We start from the raw sequence: 19,007 nt of genomic DNA, 5'->3' as shown, positions 1-19,007 counted from the left end.
CAAATTTCGTTCATGACTAGGTACGCAAATAATATTATTATAACTCCTTGCCTAAGTTCTATTTATGTTAGTTTGGTTGGGGGTTCTAACATCTTCTTCGACACTAAAGCAGTTTATTTATTTTCCAGGGAAATCAACCTGTTTCTCTTTTGGAGAACATGATAACACATGCAATTTCCCATTTCTGAAATTTTGAAAGTGGCACTTCAAAACCCACCCCATTTCAAACATCCCAATTCCATGCCTATTTCCTCACTCTAGGTATAATAGGAATAATTCCAAAACAGATCAAAACAAGCAAAGTATTAAATGCATCATTAATCTCTGCCTAACCAATTTGATAGAAGTGACTAGTAGGTATTTAACCATAATTAGAAATAATGAAGGGCTTTGTTTGCAGAAATAATCCCAGAGTTGCTTTTGCAAACTAGCGTACAACTTGTAGGCTTTGAAAACAAATGCATGTGAAATGCTGCCTGCTCTAATGTCTTATCAATTAAGTTTTGGTCCTTCTATTCTTGTTCTACATTCTTATATCTCTTTTGCCAATCCTCTCTTGCACTACGGTCTGCTTCTTAGATAGTAGTTGAGTTCAAAGTCAGGAACTCATAACTTTGCAAAAATAGAAATTTTAATGCCCACTAATTTTCTCACTCTTGACTTGTTCTTGTAAGATTCATATAAGTCCACATACCCTAAAAGTCTCCATGAATTTGCATGGATGAGTTTTGGGCACATTCTCTTAAATCATTTCCAATGAGAATAGTAGTACCCGCTTATGCACAAGTAGCAGCAAGAGTCAATGTTGCAGTAACCTGCAATAGTGAATTTTCAGATGAGTTTTTATGAGAGAATTAGTAAATCCTGCAAGCATAATGGATCCACTGCCTGGTTCAATAAATTTCTCCTTACCCCATCAACTACAACAAAAAGACTGAAAATAAGATAATTTCATAGACTGGGCTTTACAAGCAATGCATATCCATCAATTATTGCTAGTGATAAGCTCCACAAGAAGGGCCATTGGCTTGTAGGTTATATGGTTAATTTTTGTGTTGTTTACAGACATCTGGGGGGGCACACATTTGGGAGAGTGTTTTTTGTTGCAACAACATTAAGAACTTAAACCTTAAACTATGTATAGACAAAAACATGATTGGGTATTTCCAATTGGAAGTATGGTGCATCTAAATCAATGATATGGATGTTTTTGTTGTTCTTGAAGGGGCTGCCCTTAATATTGCATATCAACATATGTCCACGATCCCTAAAAAAACATGCTAATATAGAAATGGACTCTAGACAATCTAGGAAACCTTTAGCTTAGCTCTAATATGTCTTCCATATCAAAACTTCTAGTGGACATTATTACCCTGAAAAGGTAATTGGCTTGATGTAGAAAGCTTCATTCTCATGGAAAAATCAAGCTGCATACACTTCTGGTGTTAAGTGTGAATGGACTTCTTCAACAAGGCACACCAAATATTACCTCTTTGCCAACATCCAAAATGTAAAAAAAAAATGATGGTGAAACCATGAACCAACTCAAGAATTCCATAGCTATAGCAGTTTCATATTTTGCATAGTGGTTCTGGGCACATTCTCTTAAATCATTTCCAATGAGAATAGTAGTACCCGCTTATGCACAGGCAACAACAAAAGTCAATGTTGCAGTAACCTGTAATAGTGAATTTTCAGATGAGTTTTTTATGAGAGAATTAGTAAATCATGCAGGCATAATGGATCCACTACCTGGTTCACTAAATTTCTCCTTACCCCATTAGCTACAACAAAAAGACTGACAACAAGAGAATTTCGTAGACTGGGCTTTACAAGCAATGCATATCTATCAATTATTGCCAGTGATAAGCTCCACAAGAAGGGCCATTGGCTTGTAGGTTATATGATTAATTTTTGTGTTGTTTACAGACATCCGGGGGGGGCACACATTTGGGAGAGTTTTTGTTGTTGCAGCAACATTAAGAACTTAAACTTAAACTATGTATAACAAAAATATGGTTGAGTATTTCTAATGCCTAACTCTTCTCCTCTCCACTCTGTTTTTATTGAAAAGTGGAATGCCCAACTCTTCTCCTCTTCACTCCAATCTTATGAAATCTTAGTTATTGCAGACTCCAATAAACATATTAGATTAGTGAAAAGTGGAATGCCTAATTCTGTTCCTCTCCACTCTGCTCTTATGAAAGGTTAGCTGATGCAGATGCCTAATGGCTTTCACCAACCACATCTTAACCTACTGTGCTAGCTCATTTACTTATTTATAATGTAATAAACTGCTCTTCATCATTAATGACATCTGCCATTCCAAAACTTGGAATGCTCAGATAAGTTATATGTTGTTTATACAGATAATCTGAAAGTTGTTATGGGATTGGCATGAAATACAAACTAGCCCAATAGTGCTAATTGACAGCCTAACTGCACCATGGGAAGAAGAAATAATCTGTTAGGATAATCAATAATTGGGCCTTGTACTGAGAAGGGTTAGTCTACTATTCTAGCATGAGAATATCTAACATTAATTTCATAGAATCATAAGCTTCAAACATCATAAAAGCATGTAAAACTTTCTTTCATACCCATAGTAATATTTTCTATATTTTTTTAAAAGTAAACCATGGTTGATAAAAACTAACAACCTAGAGACATATGCAACAATAGTCACATATATCATAAACTCATCCAAGATGTCTAGACATTCATAGTCTAGTCTAGTACATAGTATGGTAGAACAGTCTAGGCTGCTCTTTTATGCCTGTTCTGAAGAGCAGTTTGCTCTTCCTCTTCTTTGATCACTGAACAATCACATCATGTTATACATTGTCTGAATTCATCTGAATGCTAATTATCCGGTGTCAGGGCCTTCTCATGTTATAATACAATCTAAACTGGGCCCTCTCATCTTATGTACAAAGGCAATGGAAGTTGAATGACTATCAAAACAATGGAAGCAGAATCAGAAAAAAATTGTTTTGTTTCATTGGACTTTAAACAATTGGATAGCTCTGATAATTAAGTTCAACATCCATCATAGCTATAAGTGGTGTCCAATCTCTCCTTCTTGGACTTGTCTTGCCTACATGATTTGACTTCCCTGGATATTGCCTCTTGTTGATGGAGATCTGGATAAGCATAGGAGTGTTCTCTCTATTTGGAACCCTCCACCCAATGCAATCCCTCTTTCAAGATGTGAGGAGTAGCTTTGGAAACCACTAACAATCAACTGCAATCAAAATCACTAGATATAGCAATGTTTTTGAAAGTGTAACAAGAAAAACCATTTTCCAGGATTTATTTAGTCAATCTTACTAAAAGATGATATTTTGAAATCCTTAGAATCCTAGATAGCATGACAAGGTTTGGCTTAAATGGGTCATTTCTTCTTGTCATGCTACATACTCATTTTCATGACCATGCATGCATTATTAACATGAGCGTGCATTATTAACTCTTTATGCTAATAGAAAAATAAAGATGCTCTCTTTATGCCCAAAGTCTTATCACTGATATTTGATTTTGTGTTATTTTTCAAGGATGTGCATTCAAACTTGAGGTAGAATAAAAATAATCAATTTCAATCAGGATATTTTATCATATTTCATATTCTAACATGAATCTATTTTGTTGTTGTCACTATGCAGTGCTTCTAAGCTCACAGAATGGTGGAAAAGTGGACACTGTGCATTGAAGTATCATGCTGCCCAAATCCAGGTCGAGCAACTTTAAAATTTGTCCTTCACAATGGGGCAAAAAATCATGTGGTTTATAGAATATGGGAAGTGCAGGGAAAGACAACCAATAACGAAGCATACTACATTACACTTGTTGCAGGATTAAAAGAGGCAAAACACAATGGGGTCAATTACATAACAGTATTGACAAACTCAGATTTAATCTGTAATCACATGGAAGGCATCTACAATGTTTGCGCAAACAATTTGAAGCCCCTCTACAAAGAGGCAAAAATATGGAGTGCTCGATTTAATTCTTTTACGATAAAGCACCTTGCGGAGATCCATAAAATGTCTACTGATCTAATGGTTGGAGCAATCTCAAGTGTAGATGTAGGTGCTAGAGATGATTTAGCATCACCATTCATTCCATTGGCAAACATGCATCAGCATCAGTATAGGTCTCGACTATGTGTATACACTATGGTTGTCATTTTTCTTGGGACTCTCATACCGTGGTTCTTTCACTAAAGAACCCGTTAATGTACTTTTTTTTTTTTTTTTTTCCGTTTTGTAATATCATTCACCTTAAATGTCTACTCATGTTATAACATGCTTCATGTGTTCAGTTATATACATTATATTTGAGGTGAACTAATTATTCTTAACCTACCAGTGGTTCAACAAAGATTATTGGAGCTCCGTTTGAATTTCATTTTAATTTCAAGTTTCAGATGCTGCCTCTTTAATACCGTCTTGAATTCCACCTGGATGGATGCCATGGGAATAATTGAAAGTAACAAAATAGGGTTATTTACATCTGGTTTGTTGGTTTTCACAACATTTAAGAAGTATAAGTCATTTCTGATGCAAACCCTAGCTATATCCATATCTATATTATGACAAGCCGGAAATAGTTGATGCATGATGTAATGTGAGATGAAGAAGCTCATACCATGAAACCCTCCTAGGAACATTGATGCATAATAATGACAAACTCTAACCTAGTATGAAGTGAATTTTCTTAGGTACATGGTTTGCCCTAGAATGATGCAATGTACGCATATATCAATGAAGCCCTAGATGCCCATGATGCCTTTGAAGATGCCCTAATCCTAATAAATAAAGAAAACAAGTGAAGAAACACTCATCTTTGGATATTGCCAAAAAGATTAAAAATATGGAAGCCCTAAACATTGTCGAAAACATAATGATAAAATCCTAAAGTCTGCCACAGATAAAATAATGATTACAGTTCATAAAATATAATTTTACTGATGGAATACTGATATTAGTTAAGGATGAAAATGACACCATCTTGTAGAGGACACTTTCCCCTTTCGAATGAGCTATTACTCGCTTTCTAACTCCTCTTAGATTGAGAGAAATTGAATTTATAAATTAGAAAAATTAGTATTGGTAAAATGAATTATGTAGGCTCATGTTCCTTGGCCAAGTGACGTGTCATTTCATTAAAGGTAAAAAACTAGTATAAATATAAGCTAGAACTAGCCATTCCTCCCATCAACCTCAGTGAAGAACACCACAAGAAGACAGATAAGAGGGATACGAGCATGACATAAGCCGAGGAGATAAAAGCGAATAATTTTTTGGGAAAATACTATTATGATCCTTTCAAAATAGGACTTGTTGTTAGAAGCTCGGATATAGAATTGCAATAATATATGTGAGGCTCAAAACCTTGAGAGAAATCAATTTTATAGGCCCGAATCTCAAGATCAAAAATCCATGAGAAATCTGGATTGGCAAGAGAAATAAAAGCTCTGATAAGCCACTGTGATACCCTCGGATAGTCCTAATCAAGCTTGGACTATGGAATTGTAGAAATGTGACATGTCTCACACAGTGGAAAGTATATAAGCTTAGATGTTAACCTCAATTCATGTGATCAATTTCCTATTAAAGAGATTAGATTTGTTGTGAAGACTAGAGACTCGTTGAAACTCAGACTAATCAATTTCATTTACATAAGCTGTTCCAAAAATTTGAATATCTAATTGAGTTCTATATCAAAATATGTCATCATCAGTTGACATGTTACAGATCACCATCCAAATAAGATCAAAAGTCTAAAATGTAACAAGACCTTGAGGAAACTAGATGCCCCTCAGAAAATTCATCTAAAACAAGAAAACTTTGAGCCAAATGCAAAGCTTCCTTAATGAATTGGAAAAACTATTCAGTTCTTTAAATATAAGTAAAACTAATCATATGATAATGACCAGAGGTATCCTCCAAATGTATTCCCAACTCTGAATACTGTTAAATTCTTCAGCTTCCCAATTTCAGGAGGCAGGCAAGCCATGAGATTGTTGTTGAGCACGATGATCTCGTTTAGAGTCCTAGCCATCTTACCAATGCTGGAGAGCAAGCATCCCCTCAAGTTATTGTTGGCAAAGATGAGGAAAGAGACCAGAGAGCTCCCTAGATTGGGCAGGATCTCGAAATGGAACCTGTTGTTGTTGACAAATATGCCATCCAGGTCCTTGTCGAAGAGCTGGGAAGGCAGCCCACCTTCAAACTCATTGAACCTAATGTCAAACTACTTCAACATGGGCAGTGACAGGACCACCTTAGGAAACGACGCAACAAATCTATTGTTGTTGATATCTAGCTCGAATAACAGCCTTAGCTTACTGAAGCTGTGAGGCACAATGCCACAGAACCTGTTGGTGTTGATATGAAACAATGCAAGATCTGTAAGAAGCCCAAGCTCCTTAGGAAGATAACCAACAATATCCACATGATTCAGATCAATCCCAACCACAACAATGATCCGAGAATCATTCAAAGCAGACGTGCAGAAGATGCCATTGTAGCTGCAAACATCGGCTCCCACCCAGCTTCCAGTCACATTAGAAGGATCACTAAAAATAACAGCCTTCCATGCCTGTAGAGCAATGTAGGCATTCCTGAGACTCGGATTCGGAAAATTCAAACTGGGGTCGACCAGAACTGTAGCCCCCAATAACTCCAAATCATAACGTTCTAAGGCTAAGAGTTTCCTGCGTATGTTATCTGAATCAGATAACAATCCGCTCCCACCATGGGCAGCCGAGGCTGAATACTGTGATCCCAATACGAACAAGAGCAGTAGACCCAAATGCCAAGAAACCCGACCAACAATGGCAAGAGATAACCAGCCTGCTATCGGGCCATGGAGCAAATGGAGTTTTGGGTGTGAGTGTTGGTTTGAAAATGCGCCAGCGCAGGGGGTGCCATCTCGGAGGTGGTGGGTCACCCGTTCCCGGAAAAAGTTGCCATCGAGCTCCTGGAGAAACGATGGATGGCATGGGCATGTATGTATGGTGAGGCCGCTATCGGGTGTATTAATGGCCTGATAGCAGGATGGTTAGCTCTCCCACCTTAGTTTAAGGGAGAGGGTAAAAAAAGTAAATTTAGCCCTTGAAATTAGGAGTTACAATCTTCCATTCTCCCTCATTTTCAAGAAAATGTATTTATGATAGTTATAAATAAAAATATAAATACAGTGGAGGTATGGTAAATAAATAAAATCTTTTTTTATACTTACTCCAAAGGTATGGTAAATAAATAAAAAGACAATTAAACTAGAGGTATGGTAAATAAATAAAACCTCTTTTTATATTTAATCCATAACCCTTTTTTATTTAAGAAGGCTAAAAAATGAGGTTTCATTTAAGTGAATCCTATGGGCCAAATACCATATTTATGAAAGAGGTATGGTAAATTAATAAAAATATAAATAAACGAGAGGTATGGTAAATAAATAAAAATATAAATAAACTATAGGTATGGTAAATAAATAAAACCTCTTTCTATATTTAGCCCATATTTAAGAAGGCTCAAAAAAGAGGTTTTATTTAATTGAATCCTATGGGCCAAATACCATATTTATAAAAGAGGTATGGTAAATTAATAAAAATATAAATAAACGAGAGGTCTGGTAAATAAATAAAAAACTTTTTATATTTACTCCATAAGCCACCTTATATTTACGAACACTCAAAAAATGTGTTATATTTAGCTAAAGCCTATGGGCCAAATTACTATTAATACCATGCAAAAAATCATTATTAACCCTAATATTAGTATTAATAAAAATAAATATGGCACATGGTATTCACCCATGGTATTCACATGGAATGCATCCTATTTAAAGGGGGGAATTAAACTAGCATAGATCCATCTTTACTCTGGATCAAATATCGTGATATGCAAACTAAGATAGAGTGAACAAATATTTGATCCCTCTCAGGGCTTGGTAGATCAAGAGTAAAAATGGATCTTGTAATTTAATGTCACTTAAAAATTTTAACTTGGTTAAAAAGAATTAAAAAAAATCAATTATTAATTTTTATAAATTACTAATAGTAGTTTTTAAGCTCCAAGTTTATGATAACCCATGGTAATACCATGGTATTCATGTGAGCATAGACTATTTAAAGGGGAAATTCTATTAGGTTAGATCCATCTTAATTCCTGGTCTACCACTGGGAGGGATAAATAGATTTCATCCCTCTAAGAGTGGTAGATGTGGAGTTAAGATGGATATAGGTTGGTTTTTATGATAATGAAGATATTAAATAGACTTAGGTTATATTGTAAAAAAAATCTTAAGGTCAATGGTTAAAGCTACATTTAGTCACTTCACAAAATTTAGTAAAAAATACCGATATCTCCATTAATATTGGTTTTTCTGATTTAACAAAAAAAATTTCAAAACAATGAAATCTTAACTCTTTCCACATCACCCTTGCAGAAGAGAGATAGTCGCTGCCTAGATTTCCCACCATTTTTCAAACATTCTCAATATGATATCTTCATGAAAAAGTTAAGGTACCGATCTTGGATTAGTTGTTTGAAAACTATGTTGGTTTGTACAACCTTTCATCTTCTCTACTATTCTTAGTTTTTCGTAATGATTTGTAGGGGTTGGGTCACCACACCATATTGTCCTAAAAGGTGGAGATTGTGCACCAAAAAAGAAATTAATCCACATGTTACAACACTGTTAAAAATGGTATGAAGGTAGTGAATTATGCTAATAAGAAATTTAGATTGGGAGAGATGTAATTAAATTTTATTATTTAATCTACATTTATATATTTATATATTGATTGGAAGGCTTCTGACAATGGTCACTTCTTTCCATTAGATCCCCTTCAGGCCTTTGGGATACCTACTACTTCATTATATTATATAGTTGGGGCTTGCTACTTGTTGGCGTGTTGGGGTAAACAAACTTGATGTGTTTTTTTTTTTTTTTAATCTCGCAGTTGGAGTCTATGGAACAAGAAAGAAATTTGATAGCTTGGAAAAAGTGGTAGCTTGACAAAAGTGGTAGAGAAAACATTAATCTCTCCTACCATGACAACATGGCCACTAAAACTTGCAACATTATTTTTAGGAAGTGAAAATTATGTTTCTTTTTTCCAAACATGTATGTTAGTATATTACAGTTTAATGAATATGTTTTATCATTATCATATATGGTTTCATACTTTAACAAAACATTTGCCAAGACTTCACAATGTTTTATTATTCAGTGAAAGATTTTCCAAGATCTTACAAGATTTTATAATTCAGTGAAAGATTCACCATGACTTTACAAGATAATATAATCTGGTGAGAGATTCGCCAATATATATATATATATATATATATATATATATATATATATATATATAGATATATATATATATATATATATATACATATTATATTAGTGATAAAATCACCTCCCATTTTTCCTATGTATCATGGGGATTCGCCCATTTATTATACATATAAATTTAGGGTGGTTCTTAAAATTTTCCCTGGAAGCAAGCTCATCTCCTAGACTAGGAAATTCATTTTCTGTCTGGTTCACTCCCAAAGTAAGGCGAAGATCGTCACCACATCCATGACCCCCGCAAAGGGTTCATCCATGCAACAGTAACAATAGATGGATACGATCGTGAAAGAACGCAAGAACATCTTCTCCTCACCCACATGGGTACTGTTACACTTTCAGGTCAAGAATTCATTCGATTTGACTCCCGGAGCACCTCTACCCAATGGGGCGATATATCACCACTCCATTATGAAAAGTGACAAGTATAAGAAGTGACATGATCAACATCGGGCGCCACAAAAGTTTACACATAACATTCCCCCATTCCTTCACTTTCACTGAGTGTTCAATGTGAATCGCCCTCGAGTATTGCTTCCCACCATTACTAGACACATTAGTGATTGTAGAACAACTCACCAAGGACCAAGTTTAGCAGCAGTTTCCTCATCTCATGGAGGAACTCAACGCAGTAGGGACCATTTCTTCCTTAGGGGGGAGGAATGATCCAGGTGGATGGTGGTGGCCACCCACCTATCCCACTTGGACCCCCACAACTATTTCTTTTAGTTTTTCGGTTTCCTAAATTGTAGTACAATTTACTATTTTTAGCAGTTTTTCGCGTCCTGAACTTCCAGAGCCATTTTGAGGCCCTAAACAACATTTTTTGGGAAATTTGGGAGCAACATGGGTCCATGAACTAAAGTTGATCTATCCAAAGTTGTAGTTCTCGGATAGATCTTTCTAACGAGCTATTGTACGTGTCAAACGAAGATCTAGTGCCAAAGTTACGACCCCAGGAAGTTGATGTACCAATTTACCCAAACGGGGCCCATAGTTTGGCGTGTCATCTTCTACGGTTAGGTTTTTGGATGTTTAGGGTTTTTCATTGTTTCTCAACAATAAATAGGCCTTCAAGCCTCATTGTAACATAGTTCAAAGGCATGTAGCTGCCACATCTCTTCTCAGAGATAAGCTACCATCGCCCCAGCTGGTTTATTTCCATTTCTGTTTGTAAGCATATTTCAGTATTTTACATTAATGAAATGAAGTATTATTTTTGCTGCATCTCCATGTTTATGGTTATTTCTATAATTTGTTGCGTTCCTGTTTAAATCCAGATAAGTGGTATCATAGCGGTCTCCTCTTTCTTTGTTTTTCTTTGCATGTCCCCAACGAGGTTGGGATATAAGGAGTTAGGGCTTAAATTGGTCGAACCTTTGCAAGACCAACCTCGCAAATCCCGACGACCTCCCATGGCGGATGAAAAGAAAGATGAGGGGGTAGGAGATCCTATCAAAATATTGCTCGAATAAGCCCTCGAGCGACAAAGGAATGCGATGATGGACATCTTTTCCTAGATCCTTCAGCGGCTACCCAGAGGCGACGCATCGGCTTCCAACAGCTACTCTGGAAATGCCACACTGTTTAAGGTACAAGTTAATTTTGAAATCCCCATATTCGAGGGTCAAATAGATGCAGATGCCATAGATAAATGGTTAAATTTGCTAGAAGGGTATTTTTTTGTCCATGATTTTTCTAGTCGTGAAAATATTATTTTCGCTCTTCTCAAAGCAGCCCCCCACATCAAGGACTAGTGGGAAACCTACTGCGAGCAAAAGGATGAAAGTACGGGCTCACTATTTTCAACCACACCCACTTGGAATTCATTCCAAGATGTCATCAAGGAGCAGTACTACCCTGTCAAAAGCTATGAGGACAAATACATAAAGTGGACCATGCTGCGATAGGGAAGGGACTAAGATGTGCTGGAGTTCACAAACATTTTTCATACCCTTCACACAAAGTTGGGTATCAAGGATTCTGAGCTACATTTGGTACTGAAATACCATGGTTGCCTACGCAGATACATCTAGGAAGAGATGGAGCTCCTGAACATCTCCTTACTCAGCACAAGGTACTGATATGCTATCAAAATCGAACAGAAGTTTAAACAAAAGAAGCGAGACTTTGGATCTACGAATTTGAAGAACAAAGGACAAAGCCAAGGCGGGGTGACCCAAGACAACCCATCAAATCCGCAAGAAAAGAACAACACCTCAAAGTTGAAGAAGGACACATGAAAGTGGTGTGAGTTCTATAAGAGCCCCACTCACAACACAAGTGAGTGTTGAACCAGGCAGTTGTTGGTGGCCAAGTTGAAGGCTTCAGAATCAGATGCATGTTCGGACCCTGAGTCAGAACCCAGCAAGGGGAATGGCAAAAGGAAGAAAATCATTGATGTGGAGCCCAGCGCCATTGTTGCCACCACCAAGGTCCAGAAGAATGAGACGGAAGATCCAGAAGAGGGGGAGCATCTTTTCCACTCACAAATGTGTGTGAAGGGTTCACCACTGTAATTCATTGTTAGCAGTGGGAGCCAAAACATCCTCATTTTAGTAGAGGTCATGAAGTGGTTGGGCCTACCAACTACACTACACCCGCAGCCGTAAAGTGTTGGGTGGCTTCACTAAGGATGAGATCTCCGAGTTTTCCAGCAGTGTTGCCTTCCCTACAACATCAAACCCTTCACAGATGAGGTATTGTGTGATGTTGCACCTCTGGATGTTTGTGATGTATTATTAGGCCAGCCATACTTGTGGAGGCGACATGCTGTGTATGAGTGAAGGCCTTGTGTTGTCATTATTTCTTTGTGTAATTCATTATACAGGATACCAGAGATAGCCCCACCTACTGTCACCTCTTTAATCACTACTAAGAAATGCAGCAAGCTCATAGCCCAGACTAAGAAATTCATTTTTTGTCTTGTTTGCTCCCAGAGTAAGTGGAAGATCGTCACCACATCCATGACCCCCGCAAAGGGTTCCTCCATGCAGTAGCAACAACAGATGGATACAGTCATGAAAGGAACATCTTCTCCTCACCCATAGGGGTATCATTACACTATCAAGTCAAGCATTCATTCGATCTAGCTCCCATAGAACCTCTACCCAACAAGGTGATATATCACTGCTCCATTCTGAAAAGTGATAAGTACAAGAAGTGACATAATCAACATAAGGCGCCACACAATTTTTCACACAACATTCCCCCATTTATTCACCTGCAACGAGTGTTCAATGTGGACCACCCTTGACCATGCTTTCCACCATTATTGGACACATTAGCGATTGCAGAATAGCTCACCAGGGACCAAGTTCAGTAGCAGTTTCCTCACCTCATGGAGGAACTCAACGTAATGGGCACCATTGCTTCCTAAGGGGGGGAGGAATGATCCAGGTGGATGTGGGTGGCCACCCACCTATCCCACTTGGACCCCCATAACTGTCTCTTTCCATTTTTCAGTTTCCTAAATTATAGCATAATTTACTATTATTAGCAGTTTTTTGGGTCCTGAACTTTTAGAGCTGTTTTGAGGCCCTAAACAACGTCTTTTGGGAAACATGGGAGCAACATGTGTCCATGGACCAATGTTTCTTTTTCCAAAGTTGTAGTGCTTGAATAGATCTTTCTAACGTGCTATTGTACGCATCAAACGGAGATCGTGTGCCAAAGTTACGACCCCGGGCAGTTGATGTACCAATTTACCCAAACGGGGCCCATAGTTTGGCGTTTCATCTTCTAGGGTTAGGTTTTTGGATGTTTAGGGTTTTTCATTGTTTATCAACAATAAATAGGCCTTCGAGCCTCATTGTAACACAGTTCAGAGGCATGTAGCCGCCACATCTCTTCTCAGAGATAAACTACCATCGCCCTAGCTGGTTTATTTCCATTTTTGTTTGTAAGCATATTTTAGTATTTTACATTAATGAAATGAAGTATTATTTCCACTACATATCTGTGTTTATGGTTATTTCTATAACTTTTTGTGTTCCTGTTTAAATTTGGATCAGTGGTATTAGAGCGGTCTGTTCTTTCTTTGTTTTTCTTTGCATGTCCCCAACGAGGTCAGGATATAAGGAGTTAAGGGCTTGAACTAGTCGAGCCTTTGCAAGACCAGCCTCACAAATCCCAACAATATCCCATGGCGGATGAAAAGAAAGACAAGGGGGTAGGAGATCCTATCAAAATCTTGCTCGAAGAAGCCCTCGAGTGACAAAGGACCACGATGATGGACAACTTTTCCCAGATCCTTCAGCGGCTACCCAGAGGCCACACATCGGCTTCCAACAGCTACTCTAGAAACACCACACCATTTAAGGTACAAGTTAATTTTGAAATCCCCATATTCGAGGGTCAAATAGACATAGATGCCATAGATAAATGATTAAATTTTCTAGAATGGTATTTTTCTGTTCATGATTTTTCTAGTCGGGAAAAGATTATTTTCGCTCTTCTCAAAGCAGCCCCCCATGTCAAGGATTGGTGGGAAACCTATTGCGAGCAGAAGGATGAAATTACAAGCTCACTATTTTCAGCTGCACCCACTTGGAATTCATTTCGAGATTCCATCAAGGAGCAGTACTACCCTGTCAAAATCTATGAGGACAAATACATAAAGTGGACCACGCTATGACAGGGAAGGGGCCAAGATGTGTCGGAGTTCACAAACATTTTTCATATCCTTCGCACATAGTTGGGTATTAAGGATTCTGAGCTACATTTGGTACTCAAATACCATGGCTTCCTACAGAAATACATCTAGGAAGAGATGGAGTTCCTGAACATCTCCTCACTTGGCATGGCGTACCAATGCGCTGTCAAAATAGAGCAGAAGTTTAAACAAAAGAAGTGAGACTTTGGATCTGTGAATCTAAAGAACAAAGGACAAAGCCAAGGTGGGGTGACCCAATACAACCTGTTGAAGCCGCAAGAAAATAACAACACCATGAAATCGAAGAAGGACACAAGAAAGTGGTGTGAGTTCCATAAGAGCCCCACTCACAACACAAGTGAGTGTCGGACCAAGCAGTCGTTGTTGGCCGAGTTGAAGGCTTCAGAACCGGATGCATGTTATGACCCTACATCAGAACCCGAAAAGGAGAATGGCAAAGAGAAGCAAATCATTGATGTGGAGCCTAGCGCCACTGTTGCCACCACCAAGGTCCAGAAGAATGAGGCCGAAGATCCAGAAGAGGGGGAGCATCTTTTCCAGTCACAGATGTTGGTGAAGGGTTCACCGCTGCAATTCATTGTTGATAATGGGAGTCAAAACAACCTCGTTTTAGCAGAGGTCATGAAGCAGTTGGGCCTACCGACTACACTACACCCGCAGCCGTACAATATCAGGTGGCTTCACCAAGGACGATATCTTTGAGTTCGCTAGCAGTGCCACCTTCCCTACAACATCAAACCCTTCATAGACAAGGCAGTGTGTGATGCTGCACCTTTGGATGTGTGTGATGTATTATTAGGCTAACCATACTTATGGAGGCGACATGATGTGTATGATTCAAGGTCTCGCAATGTCATTATTTCTTTGTGTAATTCATTATACAGGATACCGGAGGTAGCCCCACCTACTGCCACCTTTTTAATCACTACTAAGAAATGCAGGAAGCTCATCTTCTAGACTAGGAAATTCATTTTCTGTCTAGTTCACTCCCAAAGTAAGGGGAAGATCATCACCACATCCATGACCACTGCAAAGGGTTCCTCCATGCAGCAACAACAACAGATGGATACGATCGTGAAAGAACACAAGAACATATTGATCTGATATTCACCCTATGAGTGCCATCAGTTAAAGATTTATTAAACTAAAGGTATTACAGACTCAGGTGCTGGTGTGTGTGTTCTGTGTTATTGAAACAATAGATCGATTAGATTGCCAATACACAAAAAAATGAAATGGAAAGACAACAAAGAAATACAGTAAGCAACACAAAGAAACAAACAGTTTTAATAAGGAGTTCACCCTATTCTCCAGGGCTACGTCTTTGGTCCAGCTTTAGTGGTGGCCTTGTTTTATTGTGTCTTTCAACAGAGAAATTACAATACAGGGACTCAATATCAGTTCTCCTGAAGCAAATTTTGCTTGGCAGGGTGGTTCTTGGATTCCCCAAGCCACTCGGAGTACACAGACTCTTCTTCTTCCTACCAGCTCTGTGACCCTTGGTCTACAGTGGAAAGAGTCAAATGTGATGCTTAGTTCGGATAGATTCCTCTATGGGAAGGCTTGAATCTTCAAGCTCTCTGGTGCTCGATGCTGCCTGTGGTCAGCTCGGCCCTGTGTCTCTTTTGCTTGGATTTACTGTTCTCTGTGTTCAGTCCTCCTCTCATGGATCACTGTTCACTATCTCTCTTGGCCATTTGGACTCTTCTCAATTCGGATTAAAAATCAACTCTAACTGGTTCAACTGTCTCTATTCATGGCTTTAGCCATTCGATCCCTATGCCTGTTCGATTCCTCTTCTGCCTGCGTCGATTCACCTTTTGCATCTACGCTTGGAGTTCCCTACGTTTGGTGTCATCATGAATGCTCAGGGAGTGGCCACTTGTCCTCTTTTAAATGGTGCCAGCATGCTTCGTCAGTTCGTTTCTTCAGTTACACCGTGGATGCGTTCTTCCTCCACTGTAGCGTTCAAACGGACTCCAAATCCCTTTATAACGCGGCTTAGTTCCCTATTGATTCTGCTTCTTTCCATTGGGCACAATCTCAGCTGTTCGATTGGGGCCCTTCAAATCCGATGCCATACACATGTTTCACACAATTGACTTGCTCGACTGATAGTGTGCGATCAATGGTGTTTTTCTCTCACCTCTGCCTGCCATGTGTCGATCGGTGTATGGAATCACTCTGCTCCTGTCCAAAACCTCTTACCATTCAAGGGTGCCATGATCAAAACTGTTTATTTCTAGAGTGCGGGTCCTGCCTTTGTACTTTAGCGCTTTTACCTTTTCCCACCCGCGGTTGTCCGGTTCCCCCATACGACCGAGTGCTCTGGCTTTTCCCATTTTTGCCTTGTTCACTTAGCAATGCGAATCGCGCATCAAAAACCTCGCCCTTTCTCCATTCCAGGGCTCCTAGGGGCTACTTTAGCCTCTTGCGTGGTCTCCATGGGCTTCGGTCAGCGTGCTTTGACCGAGGTCCTCATCGTTTCACGTTGGCTGCCATGGCCACTGGTTGAGGGTGTTTTTGATACTGTTTTGGATTTCATTAGAGATTTGTTCGACCTAATTCAGTCATGGTTCTTGACAGTCTTTCTATGGATCCAATTCGGGTCATGGCCTCCCTACTGAAAAAGATTTTGGACCACCAAAAGTTGGTTTTTAAGCATCGACTAAGTGAGGATACTATTTCTTCACTTGTCCAATCTCAATCCACTTTGCGCTGCTCGGCTTTGAACCTTTGAGCCTAATCTTGAGGTACTCAACTTCTCCCCTGCATGTTGTCCTCACCTTCCTGTCTAGCACTGTGTCTTCCTACAACTCATTGAGGTATTCAGGTAGCAGGTAATCAATAGAAGGCAATTGAATTTTCTCTTCAGGGTCCTCGATCATTGAAGGTTCAAACAATCTCAAACAATCTGCATTTATGACTGAGTAGATGTGCATCTAAGCTGGTAGATCAAGGTGAAACGCATTTTCACCAATCTTCTCAAGTATCCTGAAAGGTCCATACCTGATAGGCTTTAGCTTTTTACCTTCACCTTGCATTCTGTCCTTTTTGATATACAGCCAGACTTGGTCTCCAACTTGAAAACTATGCTCCATCTGATGCTTGTCATGCCTAGCCTCATACTTGGCTTGGCTCTCTTCCATCTATTCCTGTACTGCCTGATGGATCTCCTGGATCTGTTTAATGAACCTGGTTTCCTTATCCATACCACTGTGCCCATCAACCATGGTATCTTTACCAAAGACAAAATCCAAAGGAGAGCTTGGTGTGAAACCAAAGCAGGTCTCAAAAGGAGATCTCTGTGTAGAAGAGTGTTTGGCTCTGTTGTAAGCATGCTGCACATAACACAAGTGTTCATCCCAGAGCTTAGGATGTTTACTGCAATATCTTCTCAGTAACTGGATCACAATCCTGTTTACTTCTGTCTAGCCATCTATTTGTGGATGAAAAGCTGTGTTTTTCTTTAACTTGGTGTCCATCAGTTCCCACAGACTAGACCAAAACTTCCCCACAAATCGGGTGTCTCGATCAAATACAATGGAAGTGGGTAATCTGAAATGAACCCATACATGTTCAAAGAACAATTTTGCAGTCTGTTCAGCTGTGACCTGTTTACTACAAGGTATCAAAATGCGCATTTTACTGAACCTAACCACAACAACATATAGATAATCATGACCTTTCCTAGATTTAGGCAGTCCTCCCACAAAATCCATGGAAACACTTTCCCAAGGGTGAGAAGGAATTGGCAATGGAGTGTACAAGCTTAGTTTTCTATTGCTGGGCTTGCTTTTAGCACACATGGCAGACCCTCTTACATACCTAGAAACTGTCTCATTCATTTTCGTCCAATAGCAGAATCTTTGCAGTTGTGCAACTATTTTTCTTACCCCAAAGTGACCTGATATCAGAGAAGTGTGTGCTTCCCTAATTATCTTTATCCTCTCAGTTTTTGGAATGCAGAGTTTCCCACAATGGTATAAGAGTCGGTCCTTTATATGATAGTCCAATTCTTCTACTCTTTTTCCTTGACTCAAAGTTGCATATACATCTTTAAAATCCATATCCTGAGCATATTGTTCTATGTAGCTTTCATGTAGTACAAAATTATGCTTAAGTATGGTAGATGCATTTATAATAGGTCTAGATAACATGTCTGCAACCTTGTTATGTATGCCCTTTTTATATCTGATGACTAAGTGAAATTGTTGTAGAAAACCCATCCACCTGTAATGTCTTGATTGTTGCAACTTAGTTTGGGAGTGTAGATATTGAAGTGGCTGATGATCAGTATGTATTACTATCTCTTTGCCCATTAAATAATGTTTCCACTTTTTCACACTCTAAACTAATGCATACAATTCTTTATCATATGTAGGATAGTTAACTACTGCAGGATTAAAAGTATCAGAATGATAACATATGGGTTTGCCGTGCTGTGTCAACACTGCTCCGATGGCATGGTTGCTGGCATCAATTTGGATCTCAAATGGTCTTTGCAAATCAAACAGTGCTAGTACAAGTGCTATACTTATTTTCTCTTTCAAGGTGTCAAAGGCTTTCTGATGTTTGCCTCCCCACTGAAACACCTTATTCAATCCTGTTAAAGCATGTAAGGGAGCTGCAATTGTGGAGAAGTTAGAGATGAACTTCCTCCAATATTGTGCTGCTCCTAAGAAGCTTCTAACTTTTGTAGCAGACCTAGGTTTAGTCCAGTTCACAGTGACTGCCACTTTAGAGCGATCTATTTTCAATTCACCTCCCCCTACTATGTGACCCAAGTAGTTTAAAGATGTTTTGCCAAATTCACATTTTGAGAGTTTAACATAAAGTTTTTCTCTTTTCAAAACATCTAATGTCTGCTTAACATGCTTTAAATGTTCTTCCCACGTTTTAATAAAAATCAAAATGTCATCCAGATACACAATAACAAAATCATCAATAAAAGGTCTGAGGACAT

At 38.7% G+C, this 19,007-nt stretch overlaps 1 pseudogene; it reads right to left on the bottom strand.

Moving 5' to 3' along the window:
• Window positions 1–5,916: 5,916 nt before the first annotated feature.
• LOC149182925 (leucine-rich repeat extensin-like protein 2 pseudogene) lies at window positions 5,917–16,383 on the bottom strand (annotated as a pseudogene).
• Between the last annotated feature and the right edge of the window lie 2,624 nt (window positions 16,384–19,007).

The sequence above is a fragment of the Pinus tabuliformis genome, chromosome 3_2, assembly GCF_031772625.1.
Source record: "Pinus tabuliformis cultivar Carrire ecotype Pingquan chromosome 3_2, CPIR1, whole genome shotgun sequence".
Classification (NCBI taxonomy): Eukaryota; Viridiplantae; Streptophyta; class Pinopsida; order Pinales; family Pinaceae; genus Pinus; species Pinus tabuliformis.
The sequence above is the reverse complement of the archived record's forward strand: the minus strand, read 5'-3'. Positions and strand labels throughout refer to the sequence as shown.